We start from the raw sequence: 14,113 nt of genomic DNA on the forward strand, positions 1-14,113 counted from the left end.
ATTTTGTTGTTTACAATATTATACTTTATAATAAATAAAAAACTTTTGTAATAAAAACAATAAAAACACTAAAATGAAAAGAAAAATGGTAAACAATACACTGAAACACTAATAATACGCAATACACTGGAACACATATGAAAATAATAAATAACACACTAAAACTCTGTAATAATAAACAATGAACAGTAATTATCATATAAAACTCAATCTATGAAAACCTGTGCCATCAGCAGCTTGCTCTATGCAATGTTCAATACAATAAGCTGGAAGACAGCGCTGCAGATGCGCTACAGGGCTCTGCGCAGCATTATGATGGATCTGGCTGCCGCAAACGCTGCTTTATTGCCATCCATTCAGCACTGTTTTCTGACTAGCACTGTATAGCTCTTGCGAAAAACTACATAAACGTCTACTAAACAAGTACAACTATTAATAAAACTAGCAATTATATATATAAAACTGTTTACAAAAAGGTGAATGGATTGCCACAATAGACAGAAGACTTGTATACGTGCACAGGTAAATGGAGGCTCTAAACAACATGCGATTGGATAAAAACATGGCATGATCGCTGTCCCCGGCTTTCAATTCACATTCTACAGGATCATCACAGGCTTTGGGAATGACATGAGACTACATGGTACTGAGGGTTTTCATTTGACGTGTGTGCGTACACCATGGTATTGTGGTTAAATGCTCAGCCCTGTTGTCCTCCATAGCGCCCAGAGCCTACATATGTTTCAAAACTCTATATCCAAAATTCTATATAGAATTTGACATGCCTGAAACATGCACATAATCCATGAGTCCTCTATCATGGTGCACGTATGTCCCACATATCTACAGCATAACTTAAATACTTTACACGTAAACCTGAGTTTCGCAGCTTAAATAAATTAATTTGTTCAATGCTGCAACTGTCGGTGGCACAAGCATTGGTGAGAAACCAGTTGTTTTTAACTAAGAAATTGTAGTGTGCTTGTATTCAAAAGTCACTTAAGTTATTCTGTACCTGTGGAAAATTGTGTCTACACGCGCCACGATTGAAGACAGATGTAGGATTACGTGCATGTATAGGTATGTCAAATTCGATAGATTAGCATAAGAAAAAACCTTATGGCAAATACAACTCTTTCGTCAGTGCAATTTCATAATTAATACCACAGTTGCCCTTTTACTAGCAATGTTGCAAAAACTTACCATGTGTTCAGTTTCAAGTGCTCAAGCTTGTCGGATGTGCTCTATTGGACAGCTAATTCTGATTCACACACTCCACAAAGCACAGTACAGCTATCAGTGTTTCTCTTAGAAATACTCCCACAGTTTCGATGCTTTCACCGCAGTTTTGATTCACGACATTTTCCAGTGAGGCGCATACAGGTGGATGACAAACCAAGTGATGCATTACTGCCATCTACTGCTGTTGGGAATTAAACCGTTGTTCTCTCACAGAGCTAGGAAAACAGGGCAAGGATATTAGGCGAAAGGGCCAAGATCAAGGGTATTAATAAAAATGGTTAAGATAGAGGCAACGTAGCTAAATCACTATTCGACAGCTGAAATAGAAGTCAACGTATTTTACTAGTCAAATAAGTACACTAAGTCGACTAATCATTGCAGCCCTAGCCAGGACTATAGCCCTCTCACACAAATCACAGTGCTTGGTATAGCGCAGCAAATTACTTAGTTTAACATAAGAAATATGATGATCATATTAAACCTATACATCACAAGAAATATAATAAACATTCTTTCTACAAAATGTGTATTAGCAAAGAAAAAGTTATACAGACACCATTTTTATTCTCAAAACAATGTTTCCAAAATTAACCCTGCTTATAAACACTTAAAAAAAAATATATGTATAGGAGTCCCCAGAATGTTCTTTATAAAATATAAACAAAACCACAGATGTTTAGAAATACCTGTTGAAGAGAAATCAGTTTTTCAAGGGGCACACCTGTCTAGAAGCCCATCAGAACTACATGGCAAAAAAAAACTAAAATCTGTGTTGAATAAATATAAAAGCATCTTCAAAACGTACTTAGTATTATTGTTGCTGTTGTCGTTATTACTACCAGTAATATGTAATCGTAACAATAAATGTACATTGCTTAATTTGCATTGATCGAAAACGGATGTGTTCTTTCTTTTTTGCCGAGAAATCAGCCAGTCGGGTTTGCTGTGCTGAATGCATCTCGGAGTATTACTTCTGTATATTTCTTAATCTTAGCAGTTTTCTTTTGTGTCAATTCTGTAATTTGGGTTGAAATGGGGATTCTGACATTTAGGTTGACCAGCTGAAATAAAACTAAAAGTGTCTTAATTTGTACCTTCATCCCCTCGCATTTACATTCATGATAAACTTCTGCCTTCCCCTCGCTGTCATAACTGTCTACAATACAAATCAATGCACCCAATTAAAAGTTTACAATATAAAAAGTTGAATTAAGTTTTATCTGTTCAAATGTTCAAAATATCACCCATTTGACTCCTTTAAAAGGGCTCTCATGTAGTGAGCACTTTCAGAGCGCCGCCATTTTACCCATCTCTCCAAAGAGAATACAGCTGCGGGAAACCCTGTTCTCCACTATAACCACCACTCCAAACTCCTATTTACACTGTCGCACTGCTCCATGACATCTGCTGTTGGCTACCACCTGGCCTAAGCTTTTCCCTGGGGGAGTCTTATAAAACCTATGGAAAATGTTATTTTAGGACACTAAATTTATGTAGCTGATTAAAGTTTGACTTCCCTTTTTTTTATCTTTTGATAAGTAGACACTTCTGCTTATTAAAGTGAAAGTTCTCTCTGAATCTTTAATAATAAGAAATCAACATGCAATTAGAAATTCTTACAACTATTGTATGTCTGTTTGATCAAATATGATCAAATATTTTATCATAAGGAATATGATTACAAATAGATGATTGAAACTTCCGCCTTTGATCCATATAACATTGGACCGTAAAATGTGTTATAACCGAGGTATGTAATATCCAGGTATGCAGAAAATCCCCAATTATTGTACTGTAAAAACAGTACTAATTGATTAATGCACATATACAATGATTGTGTAGTAGCATAGGCTATATGTTTATTACATTGGAGACAATTATTTCAAGTACAGCACTGTACAATACGTTTTACATTCTGTATTTATACAGTATTAGTCCACTAAATAAAGATAGTATGTACAGTACTGTAAATGAAAATGTAATGCCCCTACAATGATTAGTACAGTATTGTTAATTTACAAATCACAATATAGTTGCATAAAACTACAGTAGCTTGGTATTGGATGTTTTGTAAGTGCATTTTGCAAAACATACTGTACCACACACAATTCTGCAAATCTGACAAACTTGTGCAAAACAGATACAATAACTAAATGGTACAATGCATTGCATTCCTATTGTAAAATATATATATAACACTACTGTAACCAATTACTGTATAGAAACAACAAAACCCACAATAATATACTAAATACATACAGCAATCAACTCGATACTGTAAACTTTACCATACAAACCATGTTGTATGTAGTCGTTCAGGAATTCTGCTGTAGCGACTGCTGCTTTTTAAACTTTAGCTCTTCAAGTTTAGGCTAACTACTGAGTCCATGAACTGATCTCCACTTGGTTGGCTCATCACAATACATGTAATAACATCAAGCACTTATGCATTTGGACAACCCCAAGTTCGCTACATAATCATACCTGCTCTCAAACCTTTTTGATTTCACTGATAATGTAGAGTTTATCCTTGAGCAAGATAGACACTCGTTTAGTGCTCGCCACGATCATACAGTACTGCAATCGAGAGCAACAGCAAGTAGGTAATATCCACTGCACAGACATGCTGTATGCATAAATAACAAGAAGAATGTACTATAAGAGTACGTAACAGCCAAGTTAGAAACTTCCCTTCTTTTTGTATGCAGCTCAATGTTTTGTCACATTGAAAAAGAAATACAAGAGATGCTACGAAATTTAAAAGCACACTGAGAAATAGCAAATAGCAATAGCAAAGAGACAAATGGTAAATAAATATATACGTTGAAAATAAATGAATGAATAAATACATGTTTAAATAAACGAATAAATACTTTGAAATAGTATTATTTGGATAGTCCTCCATAATGTTTAACTACATGAAATTAAATATATTTGTAAAAAATACATATACATAAAAAACATCATAATTCAACCCTGTAAATTACCACTCAGTCGTGCGCTTTAACCACTATATATATAGCCTACCTATATCTGTATATGTATGTGTTCTATAGCTCCACAATAAATTGGATAAAGCCTAAATTAAATGAAAGAGTAAAATGTAGGACTTAATTTAACACCTCCCTTTATCTATAGATGCCGTGCTAGTGAGTAGATGTCTTTGTACATTTTCCTGAATAAAAACGAACAAAATATAATATAGAAACTTAAGTTTTAACTTCCATTAACACTGTCTGTCCACCATTGCTCTGCGTTGAAAAGTCTGACTTCCGACAAGTTTCTATGGCAAACATTGTAATAGCAGACAGTCTGCATCTGCATCTTCATGTTAAAAATTATCTTCATGTTCATCTTCATGTTCATAATCACGTTCATCTTAATTTTGGCAACGATCACCCTCCATATAAAATCAGCCTTGCAACACACGTAAAGCTGATCCAGAGACGGGTCATCCAGAAAATGACGTTAATCAAAAGTAACCATTATTACAGTGACCAATAATCAGCACTAATCAAACGCACCACCTGCACAGCACAAGACCCACAAAACCACTGCAACAATTTGCGTGCATTTCGGATTGCATAGTAAACAGCTGGTCCTGTATTAAAATGCATTGTTTTTAATGGAAACATGCTTCCCTTAAATGCACATCGTTCTAATACATAAGTTAGATAATTAAATAAAGTTACGTGGTCCCGGTCACAATTTCACAATGCATTTTATACTGGATAATTGTATAGAACTGTCCAACAGTCAATTTCATACTTCAATCATACTTAGTAGAAGAAAAAAAAAAATACAAAGTTAGCCAGCTACACAATTTATTTTCATTGACCATAGAGTAGTTTGACGTGTTTTTATTGAACTCATTATTAGCCTATACTTTCTATAAAGATATAAAGATGTAAGCTAGTGAACTATATCAGTACATTTAAGGCAAGGTAGATATTCAAACAATTTAGAGAAAACACTTGTCCTGCCTAAATCTCAAGTGTGAACAGGGTCTAAGATGTAGTATAGGGTCTTATTCTAGTACATCCAACAGGAATGAAGGTGCAGGGTTATGTTTTTATTTCAATATTTTTCAGGTAGCATCTAGTGTGGATTGACATTTTTTCCTTTACTCACATTGCCTGCAAGTATGAAGCTGGGCTTATACTGTTAAAACGTGTTCTACTTAAAGTTAAACTATTATATAGTATTGACTAGATATTGAAATGCATTCTGTAGATCTGCGCATATCTGTGGAAATCTGCACTACAAGAACTTGACCAATGGCTTCCTCACAGAGAAGTTCTGCATACTTTGACAAAGTTGAGTGTATAATATGTGCAGTGCAATTAAACTACCACAAATTTACAGGTGATATGTTAACCCACCTAAAAGCCAAACACCCTTCTGCGATGCTAGCAATGACAGAAAAGGAAAGACGACGGAAACAAATTAATATTATTAAGCTACATACACAACCAGCTATTGCGATTTATTTTTTACTCAACCGCACAGGTATACATTTCCGAACGCAGACCAGCAGTTTATATGTGGAGTGTGGTTTGGAAACGTGGAAAAGTAAATCATTTAGTTAAGTAGATTGTATAAATTAGCTAGATAGATAGTCTAATACATTTTGTATTTCGCTGTTATGACCGGAAAACATTGCCACAAGCATGCGAACGTTAAGGCATTTTCGTTGAAATTCACGTTGTTAAACTATTATTGAATGAAAATTAAATTAATATAAATTGAAAAAGAAAAACATTTTGCTTGGTCAGTTACAGCTGCAACTGCAAAATATTCCTTTATAAACAAATATTCACAACCTTTATAGTTAATTTGAAATTGTGACCAAAACAAAGTTGTGACAATATCGGGAAACTGGAATACGAGAGTCTGACCCAAGATGTGCGAGAGATGGCAGATGCTTATTGCTGCTGTTATTATGCCATTTCCATACAACTTCAAATAGGAAGGTATTTTTACATAGCCTAATGTTTATTTAGCAAAGGTGTTGTGTTAGATAAGTATTTTTAAATAAAGTTCACAACTTTTTCCAATTGCAAAATTTGTCACATTGTATTATTTTGCATTAACTATATGTCACATTTTGAATGGGTAGCGGGGTGCCGGGGCGACTTTTCGAATAGTCATGGACAACAAAAATATTTGTTATGCACATCCCTAATCTGTAAAATCAGGAAAGGTTAAATACCGGTAGCTATAAGCTTTGTGAAGCTTACTTACAGTACAGAAAGTTTTTTCAAGTTAAATCCTACAGTAGATGGATAGCTACCTTGTCCCTTTACATTTCGTCCCCGTTTGCTATCTGGTAACGACTGATACCGGAGTAAAGCAGCACGAGTCACTCTTATTAGTTTGAAGTAGTAGTTTGCGCTCTAGCCTAGTAGTAGGAGGGCAGGGCGGCTTGTGAGCACATCACATCGAACCTGGACTGCCTCACAACCCCACGTTTGTAAAGGAAATTACGACAATAACACCTCAGATTGCACACGTACCGCTGCTCCAGAATAGTGGTGTAGGAAACACTGCATAAAGCGAAGCTGGCCCGAGTTCAGTCAATCTATACAAGTCAACTTAGTAGTTGCAGATTTGGGCCAAATATGAGCCAATTACAGGATCAGTATTAAAAATCACGAAAATAATGCTGCACATTTTTTAATTAGTTTAATTTAACTGGGTTATAGCTGATCAGAAGTTATGTAAATTATATTAAATCTGATAACAACATATAGGTATCAGATTTGGACTATTATATTTATACAAGATTTTTCTAAAAGTGTTAGGGAGGGGAAAGTAAATGAGACTGCTTGACAGTCAAGAGATCTTAGTCAGTGAAATGGTTAGGTTACATCATTTAGATTTTTAGTTAGTTTAGTTATTTAGGTAGTTACTTGGTTTATGGAATTTATTTGTGGATTTTGTTATTGTATTGTGTTACATAGCAAGTTTGATATTTAGGTAGTCTGAAAGTAAGTTTATTATTGAGTTGAAGCAAAAGAAAACTCATACGATGCTAGCTGTCATTTTGATCAAGGATAAGATCAGATAAGTTATAACTGTATTGCATCAACTGAACCTATACTATGATTGGAGAAGAATAAGGGGCGGGCTTTAAAACAAATGTAGACATTCTTGTGAAAAATTTTCAGGAAATGCAGCATCAGCCAACCAACTGAATTACTTTTAAAAGCAACAAAATAAAAAATGAGAGTTAAATAGGATCACATTTAATACAGTATTAATGATTTAGAACAGTGGTTTTCAAACCAGTCCTGGAGTACCCCCTGCCCTGCTGGTTTTTGTTCCAACCGAGGTCTTAATTACTTAATTTAATGGTATATTGCTTTGTTAGATCAATTAAGTATACAATTACGCAATTAAGACCTCGGTTGGAACAAAAACCAGCAGGGCAGGGGGAACTCCAGGACCGGTTTGAAAACCTCTGATTTAGAATAATACTAATCAAAATGTAATAATTTTATAAAAATATGATTCAATGTTGACAATTTATGTCAAAGTATGCTCAATATTAGTATTGCCAAATGTAGGCTAGGTGTCAGGATTGAGCATTCATAAATCCCCATCAAAGACCATCTCCCACCAAACAGCATTTTGGCATCACCTCTCAATTAGCAGTAATTTTGTTTGCAGTCATGCAGATTTATCTTTTGGTACAGAACCTTTTTAGGCCTTTTTCAATTACATGTGTGTGCTTAAAATTAAACCTTTGTAAAATTATTCAAATTTTCAGTATTCACACCAACTTCAATTATTCTTTACTTACTTCAACACAAACAGACAGACTGTAGAACTGGATGAGCACCCCCATTTAAGGAGCTCTGTTCTAAAATAAATCTGCCATGTCTCACACCCCCAGTAAGGGCACATTGCACCCCCTAGGGGTGCCCCTGCTTAAGAACCCCTGCACAAAATCTACACTTCGTGTGACATCGCAGTGTGCACTGGAGTGAGCGAGGTTGTACTACTACTACTACTACTACTACTACTACTACTAGTAACCCAGCAATCTAACAATTATAATGAATCACTTTTGATGTTCTTTTCTAAACAAAATTAATCCAGTTCATGATTTCAATACATTAGGTATACAACTCTATACAACATACATTTCACAAATAATGTGCTTGTTAAATATCCTAACTATCTACACTTTGCATGCCTGCCTATTTTCCCCACTCGTTTCCAGCTTTAGGGATTCTGATATAGCACTGTGTCCTAAATTACTAATTTAATATGCAATTAAGTTGGGATTTATGTGCTGGTGCACATGTGAAGTACCTTGGGGCTGCTGACAGTTTATCCTGATCAAATGGCAGTGTAGCCACAAAACAACTGATTGTGATCAGATGTACTGATGCACCAGATCAGAAACGGCAGTGTAAAACTGTCTATTGACCGTACTTTCCCCCTTCCAAGCTGTTTAGTAAGGGGGAGGGGGAAAAAGTAGTTAGTCTTTTTCACCTGTATTGCGATATAATAAAAACCCATAAGAATTAGCAGCCTTGCCCATAGTACAGGGTAAAGAAAACTGTAGCTGGCACCTCATATACAAAGCAAGACATCCAAAATGGAGAATAGTGTGTTGTCTTATATTGAAATATTATTATTATTATAAGTTCAAGGCGGGAGACTTTTCAGTTCTTTTTGCACAATGACAAACTTTGTAATCATACAGCGACATCAGAATGTTCAATTAAAGTAATGCCAATGATTAAAATGGATATAATGCATTTCCATTTTAATTGTAAAAACAAACATATATAATAAATTACATATACAAAACATACAAAGCATATAAAACATGGAACCATACAATAAATAAGTGACCACAGCTTTAAAATCACTCCAATAAGAAGAAAAAGTTTGTGCTTTAAGTATATTGTTTCATTATTAATCAGATCAAGGAGTCAAAATTGGAAATTATAGGACATTTATTGAAAAACGTTAAAACATACATTTGGAAGATTTTACATTTTTACAAAACGAAAGATTTTTAATTGAGGGCAAACACCCAAGATAAAACTCTAAAAACATTACAAAGAAAATATGTATGCAATGGCTGTGTGTGACAAATCTGAGAAGAGTGATATTAAATAACAAATTATATATATATAAATAATGTATCTTTTGCATATGAAACAATCCTAAGAATCATCTGGTACGTCATGAATGACTTTGTTACACTATTATTCCATTGCACTTTTGGCAAGATGGTAAATACTCTAGTGTGGCAATTGAAGCTGCCATTTGGTTATTCTGCCTCTAAGGTTTTACCTTATAAACATAAAGTTAATTTTTTGTCACGTTTTCAAAACCTGTTTAAATTATTTGAAGAGGACACGCATATTAAAAAAGACTTGCACCACATCTCTACATGTGGTATACAATTATAAATATCACAGTTAACTTATAACTCAATTGCATTTATTTCGTGCAGGCCTATAGGAAGATGAAATGCACAAAAAGAAACCAATCAGAATAATAACATTATCCAGTACGTGGATATTCCTGACTTTATATTTTTAGCCCACATACAACAAGTAGCTGTCACACATTTACATTCAAAATCCAAACAGAAACGTGTTTTCTGTAGTAGTATTAAATCAGTGAACGCATCTAGGTAAATGCTGCGCAGTAGTCGAAAGCAGTGTTTATGTGCTGTCTTTGACGTGAGACTGGCCAAGCGTAACGTACATCACGTGGTCCTTTCTAATATTTGTAATTCTAAAGTAAAAGCAAGGGATTGCGAAGGGCTGGCACTGTAAACATATCAAATTAAAAACAGTGTACTGAAATCAAAGCAATTACTGCATAACTGAATAACTGTCACAGCGATGAATTACTGCCAGTATAGCCTAGCTGAAGATGTTTTATTATTATTTCTTCCTTGTTTTAGGCCCACACTCTATACGATACCCTACTTCCGGTAGATAGAGCACTGAGGTATTTACAACAATTAACGGCTCGAATGTTTACAGAATGTTGGCAGTGGACATTCCGTTTTCGAACAATGTGAAAACGCCGTTATTTTCTCACGTAAAATGTACATACGCAAACACATTACTACCAACTGACAAGGACACTTCGGGGTAGCAGGCCCCATCATTACCAGGCTCTTTAAAAACTCGTTTCCGATAGTTTATTGATATTATATAACTTAAATATATACAATAATATTGTATTTTCTCCATTAAAAATGCAACATTACAACTTATGTATCTGGGCTTTATTCAGGCACAGTACTTACATACACTACTAGCACAGGCGAAAATATACTAATGATCATTAAAATACATATAAAATCGATCACTGCCAACATGAAAAGGAAATAAGCGACATGATAATGCAACAAACTCAAGATTGTACTTACTCGGCAGTTGCTTTCCACTTCAGTAAAAAACGGCTTATGTTATTAATCCAGTGAGGCTGAAGTTTGCTTGTGAATTGATTCACAGATGACTTCGTTTCTTTGTTGTTTTTTACCGATTACTTCATGGATTGCTCCAAAGCCACGTCCTTGTTACATCTTTCCACGACTTTTTTAGACACCAGAAAAACATGTCAGTGAAGGACCAGACAGGAGACCACGGTGCTTCCTGCACGATCTGGCGACTTTATTTATTTGAACGCGTCGCTGCTGCTCCTCCTCCTCCTCCTCCCAAGTCGGACCCAAAAATAAACCCAGTAATGTATAACAGGAGCACATCTGAAAGCCGTCTGACTATCAGCAGCCACCATTAGCTTTGCCGGAGTAAGAGGCCCCGCCTCCAGCGCAGCCCTGCCGTCGTCGCCGTCCCCAGGCCGAGCGCGCAGCTCCGCCCTCCACACACAGCTGCGATGCTGCGTCAGCGTCCTGGTTAAAGGGCTCGTTTCCCGCCGCGTCCCGGGCAACGGCGCCGAGCAGAGCAAACCGCTGAAGCATCGAGGGCGGCCTTCATGTGTCATCTACATACCAAATATGGTTCGGATTGAAAAGTGGAATGTATTGTATAAACTGAAGACCATAGTTAAGTGCAGTTTTTATAGTCTTATTTTTATTTTTGCCCCTTGTTGTATATTTCATATCTAAATATATCCACCAGTTGATCGATAGAGGCTGATCATGTCTTCACACTAAAAAAGTTTTGTCTCTGTAGGAAAACCCCGTTTTATAATTATTTTCAAGGTAAATAACATGAATTCGTCACCACAGTCATAAGAATATGAAGTACTATATACACTCACCTAAAGGATTATTAGGAACACCTGTTCAATTTCTCATTAATGCAATTATCTAACCAACCAATCACATGGCAGTTGCTTCAATGCATTTAGGGGTGTGGTCCTGGTCAAGACAATCTCCTGAACTCCAAACTGAATGTCTGAATGGGAAAGAAAGGTGATTTAAGCAATTTTGAGCATGGCATGGTTGTTGGTGCCAGACGGGCCGGTCTGAGTATTTCACAATCGGCTCAGTTACTGGGATTTTCACGCACAACCATTTCTAGGGTTTACAAAGAATGGTGTGAAAAGGGAAAAACATCCAGTATGCGGCAGTCCTGTGGGCGAAAATGCCTTGTTGATGCTAGAGGTCAGAGGAGAATGGGCCGACTGATTCAAGCTGATAGAAGAGCAACTTTGACTGAAATAACCACTCGTTACAACCGAGGTATGCAGCAAAGCATTTGTGAAGCCACAACACGTACAACCTTGAGGCGGATGGGCTACAACAGCAGAAGACCCCACCGGGTACCACTCATCTCCACTACAAATAGGAAAAAGAGGCTACAATTTGCACAAGCTCACCAAAATTGGACAGTTGAAGACTGGAAAAATGTTGCCTGGTCTGATGAGTCTCGATTTCTGTTGAGACATTCAGATGGTAGAGTCAGAATTTGGCGTAAACAGAATGAGAACATGGATCCATCATGCCTTGTTACCACTGTGCAGGCTGGTGGTGGTGGTGTAATGGTGTGGGGGATGTTTTCTTGGCACACTTTAGGCCCCTTAGTGCCAATTGGGCATCGTTTAAATGCCACGGCCTACCTGAGCATTGTTTCTGACCATGTCCATCCCTTTATGACCACCATGTACCCATCCTCTGATGGCTACTTCCAGCAGGATAATGCACCATGTCACAAAGGTCGAATCATTTCCAATTGGTTTCTTGAACATGACAATGAGTTCACTGTACTAAACTGGCCCCCACAGTCACCAGATCTCAACCCAATAGAGCATCTTTGGGATGTGGTGGAACGGGAGCTTCGTGCCCTGGATGTGCATCCCACAAATCTCCATCAACTGCAAGATGCTATCCTATCAATATGGGCCAACATTTCTAAAGAATGCTTTCAGCACCTTGTTGAATCAATGCCACGTAGAATTAAGGCAGTTCTGAAGGCGAAAGGGGGTCAAACACAGTATTAGTATGGTGTTCCTAATAATCCTTTAGGTGAGTGTGTATATGTATATATATATATAATTATTATTATTATTATTTTGTTGCTTAAATAATTGTGGAACTGCTTAATTTATAATTAATTAAACATTTTTTCCAGATTGTGTAATACATTTTTATTTAAAATATATAATTGTGCTTTTTTTGTAATCAACATTAAAATATAGTAAAGCCATTATACCTATTTACTTATTTAGTGTCTCTGATAGTGTTGACAAAGTCTATCACATAAACTATTACATAAACACTTTTCATGTGGTCAGTTGATTGATAATTAATAATTCATAATGTGGTCTATTTAAAATGTGTTGTTTTTATTTTAGTTTTAAATAAGAAATCGTTTTTCATGAAAAATATGTGTGAATAATCACCTCCCAATGTTGATAAAATGTAGCTAAAAGATAACATTACTATAGAAATGCAGATTTTGTTATATATGAAAATGTTATGAACATATTTTTTCATTATCCAATTTCAATAGCTTATCAAATCAAAAGTTTATAAATAATGTTCAAATTCATCACACCCTAGAAATCAGTTACTGAACGTCACTGAGCTGTAACAGTAGAAACTATAGCTTAGATAATCCAGTTTATTTATTACTGAATCTAAAGTTTATGAATTAGATTAAAATCAGGGTAAAGAAACACCTCAAATGGTGACAAAGATAGGATACTCATTACTAGGTGAAACTTACAATACAGTTGTGTCATATTAAGACTGATTCAAAGGAAGTAATACAAGTTGGCATAGCTCTAAATGGTTTACTTAAATTGAAGCCTATACCAGAGCTTTTTGAAAAAATGCATGGAGAAGGATACTGAAGAAATCTCAAAAGAGAAAACCTCCCTTCAGCTTTCTGCCTAATTTTTATGACGTCAAGTTGCTGTCATACCAAGCGCATTAAAATCTTTAGAATATAAAAAATGGAGTATCATGCTGGAGAAGCCAAAATAAAATATAATTTATGCTTTGCCTTTAATTAGTACAAATAAAAGTTAATAAATAATAATCCATATTTATGTATTATGTACATGTCCTGATGTAACTTTCATATGTAATACAGAAAACCGATAGAAGAGGTTGCGAGTTCTCTAGTTTAAAACAAACAAAAAACAAAGAGTAGGCAGGTACTAAGGAGACAAAGGAAATACATGTCACAATGTCGAGGGGCATAGTCTTGAAAATGCTGATAGAGGAATTCATGTTAGCAGTGATTGCAAGATTATTATTATTTTCTAATGTATCCTTGCAGTTTATATGAGTTTTGTAACAAATTTCAGGTGAAGGAGACTCACTATATGCCACGAAGGGGGACCATCCATTCCTAATGGGTAGACACTTGTTAAGGGTAACTTGGCTGGACTGGAAAAAAATAAGATGCATGGCAAC

General features: G+C 35.7%; 1 protein-coding gene across 1 annotated transcript in view; it reads right to left on the minus strand.

Moving 5' to 3' along the window:
* The window catches only part of LOC136754685 (tyrosine-protein kinase JAK2), a 58,366-nt gene extending 47,336 nt beyond the window's left edge, over nt 1-11,030 (minus strand). Inside the window, exon 1 of the mRNA XM_066710732.1 lies at nt 10,655-11,030. The gene's annotated coding sequence lies outside the window, so the exon portion shown is untranslated. The remainder of the gene's footprint in view (nt 1-10,654) is intronic.
* Between the last annotated feature and the right edge of the window lie 3,083 nt (nt 11,031-14,113).

The sequence above is a fragment of the Amia ocellicauda genome, chromosome 8 (assembly GCF_036373705.1).
Source record: "Amia ocellicauda isolate fAmiCal2 chromosome 8, fAmiCal2.hap1, whole genome shotgun sequence".
NCBI lineage: Eukaryota > Metazoa > Chordata > Actinopteri > Amiiformes > Amiidae > Amia > Amia ocellicauda.